The sequence below is a fragment of the Siphateles boraxobius genome, unplaced genomic scaffold (genome assembly GCF_051911475.1).
Source record: "Siphateles boraxobius isolate OS27281-9 unplaced genomic scaffold, OSU_SipBor_1 63, whole genome shotgun sequence".
NCBI classification, from domain to species: Eukaryota; Metazoa; Chordata; class Actinopteri; order Cypriniformes; family Leuciscidae; genus Siphateles; species Siphateles boraxobius.
In genome coordinates, this window is record NW_027509190.1 from 1,137,313 (window position 1) to 1,152,615 (window position 15,303).

The following is a 15,303-nucleotide window of genomic DNA, read 5'->3' on the forward strand; positions in this document are numbered from 1 at the left end:
TTGAAATGTATATAAACTACAATGTAAAGTTCCCTTAGTTAGACGATGTTGGAATGACTGCAGCTACCGACAAACAATAAAGAACTTCTGCTTGGAAAACTTCCACTGTCTCCTGGTCTGAGCTTCTAACTTTTCTACAAAGAAAAAGATCACTACAGTGCCTGGTAGGTCAGGTCAATAAGTTCATGCAATTTTTTTAAGTGCCAGGTCCAAACAAAGAGAGTTTCAGTTCATCTGCACCTGCCAGCTGCTAATGTATTACGAAAATTCTTGCTGACCGCACAACCGGGCTTCCAGTCTACCTTCAAAGGCCTGCGTTGGTGGTATAGTGGTGAGCATAGCTGCCTTCCAAGCAGGTGACCGGGTTCGATTCCCGGCCAACGCATCACATTTGTAAATTAAAGACCTTGATTACGAGCATTCTTGCTATGGGTTCGATTCCTGGGTCTGTCCATTCTTGCTGTATGGGTTCGATTCCCGGCCAACGCATTGCATTTTACTCAAGCTGTCTTTAAAACAGTCGTCCGGGCCCCTTGCCAACTTCCCTGTAACTTGTTTGCTGGAGCAAAACATTTGTTAAGGTCTTTTGGCAGCAGTAAAGGACTGAATCTCCCCGTCAGGGAATCGAACCCCAGGCTCCGCGTGACAGGCGGACATACATTCCACTATACTAACAAGGAGTTGCAGAGACAGGTAGTTGTATCCGATCAGCGCGGCTTGCAGGAACGGCGTCATGCGTCATTTTAGCTCAACGCTTCACAGAAGCCAGTGAATGCAAAAAATAATCTAATACCGTTTAAATATGAAGTGTCTGTATAAAAAGTGTTACATTATTAAATTAGAGACCCTTTTTTTTTAATATGGTGCCTGGTAGGTCAGGTCAATAAGTTCATGCAATTTTTTTAAGTGCCAGGTCCAAACAAAGAGAGTTTCAGTTCATCTGCACCTGCCAGCTGCTAAAGTATTGCGAAAATTATTGCTGACCGCAGAACAGGGCTTCAAGTCTACATCCAACAGTCTTGCGTTGGTGGTATAGCGGTGAGCGTAGCTGCCTTCCAAGCAGTTGACCCGGGTTCGATTGCCGGCCAACGCATCACATTTGTAAATTAAAGACCTTGATTACGAGCATTCTTGCTATGGGTTCTATTCCTGGGGCAGTCCATTCTTGCTGTATGCGTTCGATTCCCGGCCAAAGCATTGCATTTTTCTCAAGCTGTCTTTAAAACAGTCGTCCGAGGCCCCTTGCCAACTTCTCCTGTAACTTGTTGGCTGGAGCAAAACATTTGTTAAGGTCTTTTGGCAGCAGTAAAGGACTGGATCTCCCCGTCGGGGAATCGAACCCCGGTCTTCCGCGTGACAGGCGGAGATACTTTCCATTATACTAACGAGGAGTTGCAGAGACAGGTAGTTGTATCCGATCAGCGCGTCTTCCAGGAACGGCGTCATGCGTCATTTTAGCTCAACGCTTCACAGAAGCCAGTGAATCCAAAAAATAATCTAATACCGTTTAAATATGAAGTGTCTGTATAAAACGTGTTACATTATTAAATTAGAGACCTTGTTTTTAAATATGGTACTGTAGGATTACAAATTTTATTTAAATGTTTAATTTAGATTTCCAATACAATAGTATTTTATATTGAGAAAGTTTATAAATGATGAGACCAGGAAATCTCTGCAAATGGTAGGGGTTCCCAGCAGGATATTCCTGACTGTCCCATCTCAGTACGAGAAGGCTAGGCTTTTCCTGTTCTCATTGTTTTACCGGGTGAAGAGGCATGCTGAGCAAGTTTGAAATCCTGCCATTTTATTACTGAGACCATTTGTCTTGGAGTTCTTATCTCAGTGCGAGAAGTCCTGCACCGTTCTGTTCTCATGTTTCAGCTCATTTAATGCTTTGTTCCTCACAATGTAATCCCTCCCCCTTGAAATGTATATAAACTACAATGTAAAGTTCCCTTAGTTAGACGATGTTGGAATGACTGCAGCTACCGAAAAGCAATAAAGAACTTCTGTTTGGAAAACTTCCACTGTCTCCTGGTCTGAGCTTCTAACTTTTCTACAAAGAAAAAGATCACTACAGTGCCTGGTAGGTCAGGTCAATAAGTTCATGCAATTTTTTTAAGTGCCAGGTCCAAACAAAGAGAGTTTCAGTTCATCTGCACCTGCCAGCTGATAATGTATTGCGAAAATTCTTGCTGACCGCACAACCGGGCTTCCAGTCTACGTTCAAAGGCCTGCGTTGGTGGTATTGTGGTGAGCATAGCTGCCTTCCGAGCAGTTGACCGGGTTCGATTCCCGGCCAACGCATCACATTTGTAAATTAAAGACCTTCATTACGAGCATTCTTGCTATGGGTTCGATTCCTGGGTCTGTCCATTCTTGCTGTATGGGTTCGATTCCCGGCCAACGCATTGCATTTTTCTCAAGCTGTCTTTAAAACAGTCGTCCGGGGCCCCTTGCCAACTTCTCCTGTAACTTGTTTGCTGGAGCAAAACTTTTGTTAAGGTCTTTTGGCAGCAGTAAAGGACTGGATCTCCCCATCAGGGAATCGAACCCCAGTCTCCGCGTGACAGGCGGAGATACTTGCCACTATACTAACAAGGAGTTGCAGAGACAGGTAGTTGTAACCGATCAGCGCGGCTTCCAGTAACGGCTTCATGCGTCATTTTAGCTCAACGCTTCACATAAGCCAGTGATTGCAAAAGATAATCTAATACCGTTTAAATATGAAGTGTCTGTATAAAACGTGTTACATTATTAAATTAGATACCTTGTTTTTTAATATGGTGCCTGGTAGGTCAGGTCAATAAGTTCATGCAATTTTTTTAAGTGCCAGGTCCAAACAAAGAGAGTTTCAGTTCATCTGCACCTGCCAGCTGCTAAAGTATTGCGCAAATTATTGCTGACCGCAGAACAGGGCTTCCAGTCTACATCCAACAGTCTTGCGTTGGTGGTATAGTGGTGAGCATAGCTGCCTTCCAAGCAGTTGACCCGGGTTCGATTCCTGGCCAACGCATCACATTTGTAAATTAAGGACCTTGATTAGGAGCATTCTTGCTAGGGGTTCGATTCCTGGGTCTGTCCATTCTTGCTGTATGCGTTCGATTCCCGGCCAACGCATTGCATTTTTCTCAAGCTGTCTTTCAAACAGTCGTCGGTGGCCCCTTGCCAACTTCTCCTGTAACTTGTTTGCTGGAGCAAAACATTTGTTAAGGTCTTTTGGCAGCAGTAAAGGACCGGATCTCCCCGTCGGGGAATCGAACCCCGGTCTTCCGCGTGACAGGCGGAGATACTTTCCACTATACTAACGAGGAGTTGCAGAGACAGGTAGTTGTATCCGATCAGCGCGCCTTCCAGGAATGGCGTCATGCGTCATTTTAGCTCAACGCTTCACAGAAGCCAGTGAATCCAAAAAATAATCTAATACCGTTTAAATATGAAGTGTCTGTATAAAACGTGTTACATTATTAAATTAGAGACCCTTTTTTTTAATATGGTGCCTGGTAGGTCAGGTCAATAAGTTCATGCAATTTTTTTAAGTGCCAGGTCCAAACAAAGAGAGTTTCAGTTCATCTGCACCTGCCAGCTGCTAAAGTATTGCGCAAATTATTGCTGACCGCAGAACAGGGCTTCCAGTCTACATCCAACAGTCTTGCGTTGGTGGTATAGTGGTGAGCATAGCTGCCTTCCAAGCAGTTGACCCGGGTTCGATTCCTGGCCAACGCATCACATTTGTAAATTAAGGACCTTGATTAGGAGCATTCTTGCTAGGGGTTCGATTCCTGGGTCTGTCCATTCTTGCTGTATGCGTTCGATTCCCGGCCAACGCATTGCATTTTTCTCAAGCTGTCTTTCAAACAGTCGTCGGTGGCCCCTTGCCAACTTCTCCTGTAACTTGTTTGCTGGAGCAAAACATTTGTTAAGGTCTTTTGGCAGCAGTAAAGGACCGGATCTCCCCGTCGGGGAATCGAACCCCGGTCTTCCGCGTGACAGGCGGAGATACTTTCCACTATACTAACGAGGAGTTGCAGAGACAGGTAGTTGTATCCGATCAGCGCGCCTTCCAGGAATGGCGTCATGCGTCATTTTAGCTCAACGCTTCACAGAAGCCAGTGAATCCAAAAAATAATCTAATACCGTTTAAATATGAAGTGTCTGTATAAAACGTGTTACATTATTAAATTAGAGACCCTTTTTTTTAATATGGTGCCTGGTAGGTCAGGTCAATAAGTTCATGCAATTTTTTTAAGTGCCAGGTCCAAACAAAGAGAGTTTCAGTTCATCTGCACCTGCCAGCTGATAATGTATTGCGAAAATTCTTGCTGACCGCACAACCGGGCTTCCAGTCTACGTTCAAAGGCCTGCGTTGGTGGTATTGTGGTGAGCATAGCTGCCTTCCGAGCAGTTGACCGGGTTCGATTCCCGGCCAACGCATCACATTTGTAAATTAAAGACCTTCATTACGAGCATTCTTGCTATGGGTTCGATTCCTGGGTCTGTCCATTCTTGCTGTATGGGTTCGATTCCCGGCCAACGCATTGCATTTTTCTCAAGCTGTCTTTAAAACAGTCGTCCGGGGCCCCTTGCCAACTTCTCCTGTAACTTGTTTGCTGGAGCAAAACTTTTGTTAAGGTCTTTTGGCAGCAGTAAAGGACTGGATCTCCCCATCAGGGAATCGAACCCCAGTCTCCGCGTGACAGGCGGAGATACTTGCCACTATACTAACAAGGAGTTGCAGAGACAGGTAGTTGTAACCGATCAGCGCGGCTTCCAGTAACGGCTTCATGCGTCATTTTAGCTCAACGCTTCACATAAGCCAGTGATTGCAAAAGATAATCTAATACCGTTTAAATATGAAGTGTCTGTATAAAACGTGTTACATTATTAAATTAGATACCTTGTTTTTTAATATGGTGCCTGGTAGGTCAGGTCAATAAGTTCATGCAATTTTTTTAAGTGCCAGGTCCAAACAAAGAGAGTTTCAGTTCATCTGCACCTGCCAGCTGCTAAAGTATTGCGCAAATTATTGCTGACCGCAGAACAGGGCTTCCAGTCTACATCCAACAGTCTTGCGTTGGTGGTATAGTGGTGAGCATAGCTGCCTTCCAAGCAGTTGACCCGGGTTCGATTCCTGGCCAACGCATCACATTTGTAAATTAAGGACCTTGATTAGGAGCATTCTTGCTAGGGGTTCGATTCCTGGGTCTGTCCATTCTTGCTGTATGCGTTCGATTCCCGGCCAACGCATTGCATTTTTCTCAAGCTGTCTTTCAAACAGTCGTCGGTGGCCCCTTGCCAACTTCTCCTGTAACTTGTTTGCTGGAGCAAAACATTTGTTAAGGTCTTTTGGCAGCAGTAAAGGACTGGATCTCCCCGTCGGGGAATCGAACCCCGGTCTTCCGCGTGACAGGCGGAGATACTTTCCACTATACTAACGAGGAGTTGCAGAGACAGGTAGTTGTATCCGATCAGCGCGCCTTCCAGGAATGGCGTCATGCGTCATTTTAGCTCAACGCTTCACAGAAGCCAGTGAATCCAAAAAATAATCTAATACCGTTTAAATATGAAGTGTCTGTATAAAACGTGTTACATTATTAAATTAGAGACCCTTTTTTTTAATATGGTGCCTGGTAGGTCAGGTCAATAAGTTCATGCAATTTTTTTAAGTGCCAGGTCCAAACAAAGAGAGTTTCAATTCATCTGCACCTGCCAGCTGCTAATATATTGCGAACATTCTTGCTGACCGCAGAAGAGGGCTTCCAGTCTACATCCAACAGTCTTGTGTTGGTGGTATAGTAGTGAGCATAGCTGCCTTCCAAGCAGTTGACCCGGGTTCGATTCCCGGCCAACGCATCACATTTGTAAATTAAAGACCTTGATTACGAGCATTCTTGCTATGGGTTCGATTCCTGTGTCTGTCCATTCTTGCTGTATGCGTTCGATTCCCGGCCAACGCATTGCATTTTTCTCAAGCTGTCTTTAAAACAGTCGTCGGTGGCCCCTTGCCAACTTCTCCTGTAACTTGTTTGCTGGAGCAAAACATTTGTTAAGGTCTTTTGGCAGCAGTAAAGGACTGGATCTCCCCGTCGGGGAATCGAACCCCGGTCTTCCGCGTGACAGGCGGAGATACTTTCCACTATACTAACAAGGAGTTGCAGAGACAGGTAGTTGTATCCGATCAGCGCGGCTTCCAGGAACGGCGTCATGCGTCATTTTAGCTCAACGCTTCACAGAAGCCAGTGAATCCAAAAAATAATCTAATACCGTTTAAATATGAAGTGTCTGTATAAAACGTGTTACATTATTAAATTAGAGACCCTTTTTTTTAATATGGTGCCTGGTAGGTCAGGTCAATAAGTTCATGCAATTTTTTTAAGTGCCAGGTCCAAACAAAGAGAGTTTCAATTCATCTGCACCTGCCAGCTGCTAATATATTGCGAACATTCTTGCTGACCGCAGAAGAGGGCTTCCAGTCTACATCCAACAGTCTTGTGTTGGTGGTATAGTGGTGAGCATAGCTGCCTTCCAAGCAGTTGACCCGGGTTCGATTCCCGGCCAACGCATCACATTTGTAAATTAAAGACCTTGATTACGAGCATTCTTGCTATGGGTTCGATTCCTGTGTCTGTCCATTCTTGCTGTATGCGTTCGATTCCCGGCCAACGCATTGCATTTTTCTCAAGCTGTCTTTAAAACAGTCGTCGGTGGCCCCTTGCCAACTTCTCCTGTAACTTGTTTGCTGGAGCAAAACATTTGTTAAGGTCTTTTGGCAGCAGTAAAGGACTGGATCTCCCCGTCGGGGAATCGAACCCCGGTCTTCCGCGTGACAGGCGGAGATACTTTCCACTATACTAACAAGGAGTTGCAGAGACAGGTAGTTGTATCCGATCAGCGCGGCTTCCAGGAACGGCGTCATGCGTCATTTTAGCTCAACGCTTCACAGAAGCCAGTGAATCCAAAAAATAATCTAATACCGTTTAAATATGAAGTGTCTGTATAAAACGTGTTACATTATTAAATTAGAGACCTTGTTTTTTAATATGGTGTTGTAGGATTACAAATTTTATTTAAATGTTTAATTTAGATTTCCAATACAATAGTATTTTATATTGAGAAAGTTTATAAATGATGAGACCAGGAAATCTCTGCAAACGGTAGGGGTTCCCAGCAGGATATTCCTGACTGTCCCATCTCAGTGCGAGAAGGCTAGGCTTTTCCTGTTCTCATTGTTTTACCGGGTGAAGAGTCATGCTGAGCAAGTTTGAACACCTGCTATTTTATTACTGAGACCATTTGTCTTGGAGTTCTTATCTCAGTGCGAGAAGTCCTGCACCGTTCTCATGTTTCAGCTCATTTACATGCTTTGTTCCTCACAATGTAATCCCTCCCCCTTGAAATGTATATAAACTACAATGTAAAGTTCCCTTAGTTAGACGATGTTGGAATGACTGCAGCTACCGACAAACAATAAAGAACTTCTGCTTGGAAAACTTCCACTGTCTCCTGGTCTGAGCTTCTAACTTTTCTACAAAGAAAAAGATCACTACAGTGCCTGGTAGGTCAGGTCAATAAGTTCATGCAATTTTTTTAAGTGCCAGGTCCAAACAAAGAGAGTTTCAGTTCATCTGCACCTGCCAGCTGCTAATGTATTGCGAAAATTCTTGCTGACCGCACAACCGGGCTTCCAGTCTACGTTCAAAGGCCTGCGTTGGTGGTATAGTGGTGAGCATAGCTGCCTTCCAAGCAGGTGACCGGGTTCGATTCCCGGCCAACGCATCACATTTGTAAATTAAAGACCTTGATTACGAGCATTCTTGCTATGGGTTCGATTCCTGGGTCTGTCCATTCTTGCTGTATGGGTTCGATTCCCGGCCAACGCATTGCATTTTTCTCAAGCTGTCTTTAAAACAGTCGTCCGGGGCCCCTTGCCAACTTCTCCTGTAACTTGTTTGCTGGAGCAAAACTTTTGTTAAGGTCTTTTGGCAGCAGTAAATGACTGGATCTCCCCATCGGGGAATCGAACCCCAGTCTCCGCGTGACAGGCGGAGATACTTGCCACTATACTAACAAGGAGTTGCAGAGACAGGTAGTTGTAACCGATCAGCGCGGCTTCCAGTAACGGCTTCATGCGTCATTTTAGCTCAACGCTTCACATAAGCCAGTGATTGCAAAAGATAATCTAATACCGTTTAAATATGAAGTGTCTGTATAAAACGTGTTACATTATTAAATTAGATACCTTGTTTTTTAATATGGTGCCTGGTAGGTCAGGTCAATAAGTTCATGCCATTTTTTTAAGTGCCAGGTCCAAACAAAGAGAGTTTCAGTTCATCTCCACCTGCCAGCTGCTAATGTATTGCGAAAATTCTTACTGACCGCACAAGACGGCTTCCAGCCTACATCCAACAGTCTTGCGTTGGTGTTATAGTGGTGAGCCTAGCTGCCTTCCAAGCAGTTGACCCGGGTTCGATTCCCGGCCAACGCATCACATTTGTAAATTAAAGACCTTGATTACGAGCATTCTTGCTATGGGTTCGATTCCTGGATCTATTCATTCTTGCTGTATGGTTTCGATTCCCGGCCAACGCATTGCATTTTTCTCAAGCTGTCTTTAAAACAGTCGTCAGGGCCCCTTGCCAACTTCCCTGTAACTTGTTTGCTGGAGCAAAACTTTTGTTAAGGTCTTTTGGCAGCAGTAAAGGACTAAATCTCCCCGTCGGGGAATCGAACCCCAGTCTCCGCATGACAGGCGGAGATACTTTCCACTATACTAACAAGGAGTTGCAGAGACAGGTAGTTGTATCCGATCAGCGCGGCATGCAGGAACGGCGTCATGCGTCATTTTAGCTCAACGCTTCACAGAAGCCAGTGAATGCAAAAAATAATCTAATACAGTTTAAATATGAAGTGTCTGTATAAAACGTGTTACATTATTAAATTAGAGACCTTGTTTTTTAATATGGTGCCTGGTAGGTCAGGTCAATAAGTTCATGCAATTTTTTTAAGTGTCAGGTCCAAACAAAGAGAGTTTCAGTTCATCTGCACCTGCCAGCTGCTAAAGTATTGCAAAAATTATTGCTGACCGCAGAACAGGGCTTCTGGTCTACATCCAACAGTCTTGCGTTGGTGATATAGTGGTGAGCATAGCTGCCTTCCAAGCAGTTGACCCGGGTTCGATTCCTGGCCAACGCATCACATTTGTAAATTAAAGACCTTGATTACGAGCATTCTTGCTATGGGTTCGATTCCTGGGTCTATCCATTCTTGCTGTATGCGTTCGATTCCCGGCCAACGCATTGCATTTTTCTCAAGCTGTCTTTAAAACAGTCGTCCGAGGCCCCTTGCCAACTTCTCCTGCAACTTGTTTGCTGGAGCAAAACATTTGTTAAGGTCTTTTGGCAGCAGTAAAGGACTGGATCTCCCCGTCAGGGAATCGAACCCCAGTCTACGCGTGACAGGCGGAGATACTTTCCACTATACTAACAAGGAGTTGCAGAGACAGGTAGTTGTATCCGATCAGCGCGGCTTCCAGGAACAGCGTCATGCGTCATTTTAGCTCAACGCTTCACAGAAGCCAGTGAATCCAAAAAATAATCTAATACCGTTTAAATATGAAGTGTCTGTATAAAAAGTGTTACATTATTGAATTAGAGACCCTTTTTTTTAATATGGTGCCTGGTAGGTCAGGTCAATAAGTTCATGCAATTTTTTTAAGTGCCAGGTCCAAACAAAGAGAGTTTCAGTTCATCTGCACCTGCCAGCTGCTAAAGTATTGCGCAAATTATTGCTGACCGCAGAACAGGGCTTCCAGTCTACATCCAACAGTCTTGCGTTGGTGGTATATTGGTGAGCATAGCTGCCTTCCAAGCAGTTGACCCGGGTTCAATTCCTGGCCAACGCATCACATTTGTAAATTAAGGACCTTGATTAGGAGCATTCTTGCTAGGGGTTCGATTCCTGGGTCTGTCCATTCTTGCTGTATGCGTTCGATTCCCGGCCAACGCATTGCATTTTTCTCAAGCTGTCTTTCAAACAGTCGTCGGTGGCCCCTTGCCAACTTCTCCTGTAACTTGTTTGCTGGAGCAAAACATTTGTTAAGGTCTTTTGGCAGCAGTAAAGGACTGGATCTCCCCGTCGGGGAATCGAACCCCGGTCTTCCGCGTGACAGGCGGAGATACTTTCCACTATACTAACGAGGAGTTGCATAGACAGGTAGTTGTATCCGATCAGCGCGCCTTCCAGGAACGGCGTCATGCGTCATTTTAGCTCAACGCTTCACAGAAGCCAGTGAATCCAAAAAATAATCTAATACCGTTTAAATATGAAGTGTCTGTATAAAACGTGTTACATTATTAAATTAGAGACCCTTTTTTTTAATATGGTGCCTGGTAGGTCAGGTCAATAAGTTCATGCAATTTTTTTAAGTGCCAGGTCCAAACAAAGAGAGTTTCAATTCATCTGCACCTGCCAGCTGCTAATATATTGCGAACATTCTTGCTGACCGCACAAGAGGGCTTCCAGTCTACATCCAACAGTCTTGTGTTGGTGGTATAGTGGTGAGCATAGCTGCCTTCCAAGCAGTTGACCCGGGTTCGATTCCCGGCCAACGCATCACATTTGTAAATTAAAGACCTTGATTACGAGCATTCTTGCTATGGGTTCGATTCCTGTGTCTGTCCATTCTTGCTGTATGCGTTCGATTCCCGGCCAACGCATTGCATTTTTCTCAAGCTGTCTTTAAAACAGTCGTCGGTGGCCCCTTGCCAACTTCTCCTGTAACTTGTTTGCTGGAGCAAAACATTTGTTAAGGTCTTTTGGCAGCAGTAAAGGACTGGATCTCCCCATCGGGGAATCGAACCCCGGTCTTCCGCGTGACAGGCGGAGATACTTTCCACTATACTAACAAGGAGTTGCAGAGACAGGTAGTTGTATCCGATCAGCGCGGCTTCCAGGAACGGCGTCATGCGTCATTTTAGCTCAACGCTTCACAGAAGCCAGTGAATCCAAAAAATAATCTAATACCGTTTAAATATGAAGTGTCTGTATAAAACGTGTTACATTATTAAATTAGAGACCTTGTTTTTTAATATGGTGTTGTAGGATTACAAATTTTATTTAAATGTTTAATTTAGATTTCCAATACAATAGTATTTTATATTGAGAAAGTTTATAAATGATGAGACCAGGAAATCTCTGCAAACGGTAGGGGTTCCCAGCAGGATATTCCTGACTGTCCCATCTCAGTGCGAGAAGGCTAGGCTTTTCCTGTTCTCATTGTTTTACCGGGTGAAGAGTCATGCTGAGCAAGTTTGAACACCTGCTATTTTATTACTGAGACCATTTGTCTTGGAGTTCTTATCTCAGTGCGAGAAGTCCTGCACCGTTCTGTTCTCATGTTTCAGCTCATTTACATGCTTTGTTCCTCACAATGTAATCCCTCCCCCTTGAAATGTATATAAACTACAATGTAAAGTTCCCTTAGTTAGACGATGTTGGAATGACTGCAGCTACCGACAAACAATAAAGAACTTCTGCTTGGAAAACTTCCACTGTCTCCTGGTCTGAGCTTCTAACTTTTCTACAAAGAAAAAGATCACTACAGTGCCTGGTAGGTCAGGTCAATAAGTTCATGCAATTTTTTTAAGTGCCAGGTCCAAACAAAGAGAGTTTCAGTTCATCTGCACCTGCCAGCTGCTAATGTATTGCGAAAATTCTTGCTGACCGCACAACCGGGCTTCCAGTCTACGTTCAAAGGCCTGCGTTGGTGGTATAGTGGTGAGCATAGCTGCCTTCCAAGCAGGTGACCGGGTTCGATTCCCGGCCAAAGCATCACATTTGTAAATTAAAGACCTTGATTACGAGCATTCTTGCTATGGGTTCGATTCCTGGGTCTGTCCATTCTTGCTGTATGGGTTCGATTCCCGGCCAACGCATTGCATTTTTCTCAAGCTGTCTTTAAAACAGTCGTCGGTGGCCCCTTGCCAACTTCTCCTGTAACTTGTTTGCTGGAGCAAAACATTTGTTAAGGTCTTTTGGCAGCAGTAAAGGACTGGATCTCCCCGTCGGGGAATTGAACCCCGGTCTTCTGCGTGACAGGCGGAGATACTTTCCACTATACTAACGAGAAGTTGCAGAGACAGGTAGTTGTATCCGATCAGCGCGGCTTCCAGGAACGGCGTCATGCGTCATTTTAGCTCAACGCTTCACAGAAGCCAGTGAATCCAAAAAATTATCTAATACCGTTTAAATATGAAGTGTCTGTATAAAACGTGTTACATTATTAAATTAGAGACCTTGTTTTTAAATATGGTGCTGTAGGATTACAAATTTTATTTAAATGTTTAATTTAGATTTCCAATACAATAGTATTTTATATTGAGAAAGTTTATAAATGATGAGACCAGGAAATCTCTGCAAATGGTAGGGGTTCCCAGCAGGATATTCCTGACTGTCCCATCTCAGTACGAGAAGGCTAGGCTTTTCCTGTTCTCATTGTTTTACCGGGTGAAGAGGCATGCTGAGCAAGTTTGAAATCCTGCCATTTTATTACTGAGACCATTTGTCTTGGAGTTCTTATCTCAGTGCGAGAAGTCCTGCACCGTTCTGTTCTCATGTTTCAGCTCATTTAATGCTTTGTTCCTCACAATGTAATCCCTCCCCCTTGAAATGTATATAAACTACAATGTAAAGTTCCCTTAGTTAGACGATGTTGGAATGACTGCAGCTACCGACAAGCAATAAAGAACTTCTGCTTGGAAAACTTCCACTGTCTCCTGGTCTGAGCTTCTAACTTTTCTACAAAGAAAAAGATCACTACAGTGCCTGGTAGGTCAGGTCAATAAGTTCATGCAATTTTTTTAAGTGCCAGGTCCAAACAAAGAGAGTTTCAGTTCATCTGCACCTGCCAGCTGCTAAAGTATTGCGAAAATTATTGCTGACCGCAGAACAGGGCTTCCAGTCTACATCCAACAGTCTTGCGTTGGTGGTATAGTGGTGAGCATAGCTGCCTTCCAAGCAGTTGACCCGGGTTCGATTCCCGGCCAATGCATCACATTTGTAAATTAAAGACCTTGATTACGAGCATTCTTGCTATGGGTTCGATTCCTGGGTCTGTCCATTCTTGCTGTATGCGTTCGATTCCCGGCCAACGCATTGCATTTTTCTCAAGCTGTCTTTAAAACAGTCGTCGGTGGCCCCTTGCCAACTTCTCCTGTAACTTGTTTGCTGGAGCAAAACATTTGTTAAGGTCTTTTGGCAGCAGTAAAGGACTGGATCTCCCCGTCGGGGAATCGAACCCCGGTCTTCCGCGTGACAGGCGGAGATACTTTCCACTATACTAACGAGGAGTTGCAGAGACAGGTAGTTGTATCCGATCAGCGCAGCTTCCAGGAACGGCGTCATGCGTCATTTTAGCTCAACGCTTCACAGAAGCCAGTGAATCCAAAAAATAATCTAATACCGTTTAAATATGAAGTGTCTGTATAAAACGTGTTACATTATTAAATTAGAGACCCTTTTTTTTAATATGGTGTTGTAGGATTACAAATTTTATTTAAATGTTTAATTTAGATTTCCAATACAATAGTATTTTATATTGAGAAAGTTTATAAATGATGAGACCAGGAAATCTCTGCAAACGGTAGGGGTTCCCAGCAGGATATTCCTGACTGTCCCATCTCAGTGCGAGAAGGCTAGGCTTTTCCTGTTCTCATTGTTTTACCGGGTGAAGAGTCATGCTGAGCAAGTTTGAACACCTGCTATTTTATTACTGAGACCATTTGACTTGGAGTTCTTATCTCAGTGCGAGAAGTCCTGCACCGTTCTGTTCTCATGTTTCAGCTCATTTACATGCTTTGTTCCTCACAATGTAATCCCTCCCCCTTGAAATGTATATAAACTACAATGTAAAGTTCCCTTAGTTAGACGATGTTGGAATGACTGCAGCTACCGACAAACAATAAAGAACTTCTGCTTGGAAAACTTCCACTGTCTCCTGGTCTGAGCTTCTAACTTTTCTACAAAGAAAAAGATCACTACAGTGCCTGGTAGGTCAGGTCAATAAGTTCATGCAATTTTTTTAAGTGCCAGGTCCAAACAAAGAGAGTTTCAGTTCATCTGCACCTGCCAGCTGCTAATGTATTGCGAAAATTCTTGCTGACCGCACAACCGGGCTTCCAGTCTACGTTCAAAGGCCTGCGTTGGTGGTATAGTGGTGAGTAGGGGTGGAGCCGAACCCGAATACGGTATTCGGAAAGGCACAAATAACGTGTTTTTTACGAATACTTATTTCGAACAAATACTTTAGAAAATATTTGTATTCGGGAACAAGAAAAACTTTATATCAAAAAGCTGCGTTTCCTCACGAGACTGCAGTGCGCGAGTGAGTGAGTGACGTTCAGGAAGAGGTGACTGACACAGGCTGCTCCACACAGCAACACAGAGGGCTCGGCTGAGCGAAAAACACTTAACTGCATTACTATTTTTGTTGAATAGATTTTTGTACCTTAACTGGGTTCCGGAGGCAGTTTATAACTTTCGGGAAGTGGAGTTTGATCGGGAGATTATTTCATTACGCTGCATTATTGACGTCTGCAGCCGGGTGCTCTCATGTTCGCTCTGTTTACGTAGCTCTGTTAGCTCCGTAATTATTTGTTTTTATTACATGGCTTGGTTGAATTCTAATGTAGAATGCGGTCTGTTATTTCCATGGTTATTTCTTAATAACAGACCGCTGCTAAGTATAACACACCGTTGCCACGAAAAACAGAGCGTTGCCATGGATTCTAAACGTAGAGACGGAACGGACTATTTTTTTAGCGGAAGCAATACAATCGTTTTTAAATCAATAAACTCCTTTTTAAATCAATATTTTGAGTCAAATTATTGATTTATTTGGTAGGTAGCCATGTAGTAAGCGGGATAATGTATAGCGAGGTGGTTGTTATAGCGAATACAAACCCTTCAGGCTGATTCAAGACCCCTCCGCTTCGCGTCAGGCTCATAATCAACCGCCTCGCTATACATTATACTTATTCTGTCTGTTCAGCGTCCTCCAACAAGGACGGGGGGTGGTGGGATTCATAATGTTCACAATGGTATTTTATTAGTTGTTGGTTTAACCATGGATGAGGTAATGGCTGTTATGTAATTTTCTTTTCAATGACGTTCCTTGGTACATGTTCATTGCTGGATTTATATAATTAAAGAATACTTACACTATAACGTGAATTAGAAGTGTAACGCAAAAAAACTAGATTTTTACGCCTATTTTGGATTTTACTCGAATACAAATACAAATAC

At 43.8% G+C, this 15,303-nt stretch overlaps 1 long non-coding RNA gene and 17 other non-coding genes across 18 annotated transcripts in view; 9 read left to right on the forward strand and 9 right to left on the reverse strand.

The window, feature by feature from the left end:
• Positions 1-15,303, forward strand: part of LOC143719415 (uncharacterized) — a 694,388-nt gene that overhangs the window by 14,123 nt on the left and 664,962 nt on the right. The window lies entirely within an intron of this gene.
• Positions 1,320-1,391, reverse strand: trnad-guc (transfer RNA aspartic acid (anticodon GUC)). Its single transcript has one exon. It is a non-coding gene; the product is annotated as a tRNA-Asp (tRNA).
• Positions 2,948-3,019, forward strand: trnag-ucc (transfer RNA glycine (anticodon UCC)). The gene has a single exon. It is a non-coding gene; the product is annotated as a tRNA-Gly (tRNA).
• On the reverse strand, positions 3,246-3,317 carry trnad-guc (transfer RNA aspartic acid (anticodon GUC)). The gene has a single exon. It is a non-coding gene; the product is annotated as a tRNA-Asp (tRNA).
• Positions 3,658-3,729, forward strand: trnag-ucc (transfer RNA glycine (anticodon UCC)). Its single transcript has one exon. It is a non-coding gene; the product is annotated as a tRNA-Gly (tRNA).
• Positions 3,956-4,027, reverse strand: trnad-guc (transfer RNA aspartic acid (anticodon GUC)). Its single transcript has one exon. It is a non-coding gene; the product is annotated as a tRNA-Asp (tRNA).
• trnag-ucc (transfer RNA glycine (anticodon UCC)) lies at positions 5,075-5,146 on the forward strand. Its single transcript has one exon. It is a non-coding gene; the product is annotated as a tRNA-Gly (tRNA).
• trnad-guc (transfer RNA aspartic acid (anticodon GUC)) lies at positions 5,373-5,444 on the reverse strand. The gene has a single exon. It is a non-coding gene; the product is annotated as a tRNA-Asp (tRNA).
• trnag-ucc (transfer RNA glycine (anticodon UCC)) lies at positions 5,785-5,856 on the forward strand. The gene has a single exon. It is a non-coding gene; the product is annotated as a tRNA-Gly (tRNA).
• On the reverse strand, positions 6,083-6,154 carry trnad-guc (transfer RNA aspartic acid (anticodon GUC)). The gene has a single exon. It is a non-coding gene; the product is annotated as a tRNA-Asp (tRNA).
• On the forward strand, positions 6,495-6,566 carry trnag-ucc (transfer RNA glycine (anticodon UCC)). Its single transcript has one exon. It is a non-coding gene; the product is annotated as a tRNA-Gly (tRNA).
• On the reverse strand, positions 6,793-6,864 carry trnad-guc (transfer RNA aspartic acid (anticodon GUC)). Its single transcript has one exon. It is a non-coding gene; the product is annotated as a tRNA-Asp (tRNA).
• trnag-ucc (transfer RNA glycine (anticodon UCC)) lies at positions 9,124-9,195 on the forward strand. Its single transcript has one exon. It is a non-coding gene; the product is annotated as a tRNA-Gly (tRNA).
• On the reverse strand, positions 10,131-10,202 carry trnad-guc (transfer RNA aspartic acid (anticodon GUC)). Its single transcript has one exon. It is a non-coding gene; the product is annotated as a tRNA-Asp (tRNA).
• trnag-ucc (transfer RNA glycine (anticodon UCC)) lies at positions 10,543-10,614 on the forward strand. Its single transcript has one exon. It is a non-coding gene; the product is annotated as a tRNA-Gly (tRNA).
• On the reverse strand, positions 10,841-10,912 carry trnad-guc (transfer RNA aspartic acid (anticodon GUC)). The gene has a single exon. It is a non-coding gene; the product is annotated as a tRNA-Asp (tRNA).
• On the forward strand, positions 12,980-13,051 carry trnag-ucc (transfer RNA glycine (anticodon UCC)). Its single transcript has one exon. It is a non-coding gene; the product is annotated as a tRNA-Gly (tRNA).
• On the reverse strand, positions 13,278-13,349 carry trnad-guc (transfer RNA aspartic acid (anticodon GUC)). The gene has a single exon. It is a non-coding gene; the product is annotated as a tRNA-Asp (tRNA).